Source organism: Tachypleus tridentatus, chromosome 9 (assembly GCF_004210375.1).
Source record: "Tachypleus tridentatus isolate NWPU-2018 chromosome 9, ASM421037v1, whole genome shotgun sequence".
Taxonomy (NCBI): Eukaryota; Metazoa; Arthropoda; class Merostomata; order Xiphosura; family Limulidae; genus Tachypleus; species Tachypleus tridentatus.
In genome coordinates, this window is record NC_134833.1 from 34,620,868 (window position 1) to 34,621,613 (window position 746).

The following is a 746-nucleotide window of genomic DNA, read 5'->3' on the forward strand; positions in this document are numbered from 1 at the left end:
AGCATTAATATGTAACGCTAACATAATATGTAATCCCATGTATTAATACGTAACGGTAAGCATAATTACGTAACCCATGCATAACATATTAACGCCAAGCATACGCATCACCAAGCCATAACATGCACCTTATGTATAATTACGTAATGCCAAGCATAATATGTAACGCCTGCTGCATAATTTATTACGTTATGCAATTACTGTAACGCTGCATAACATGTAATCCCATGCACATGTAACGCCAAAACATAACATGTGTAATGCCATGCGTACCAACATGTAACGCTGGCATATACGTAATCCCATGTATTAATTACGTACGCCACATAATACGTAACGCTAAGGGTATGATGTAACGCTAAGCATAATACATGTAATCATGTATAATACGTAATGCCAACCATAATACGTAATGTTAGGGCATAATACGTAACGCCAGGCATAATACGTAACGCCATTTATAATATGTAACGCCAACAACATATGTAACGCCATGCATAATGCTAACGCCATGTATAATATGTAACGCCATGTATAATATGTAACGCTTGCTATAACAATGTAACGCCGTATAATTACGTAATCCCATGCATTAACATGTATCATTAAGCATAGTAACGCATATGTATACGATGTAACGCTGGCATACTATGTAATCCCATGCATAACATGCACGTGGTAACCATAATGGATGTATTACGCATAATATATAACGCCACGTACAATATGTAAATGCCAAGCATAAT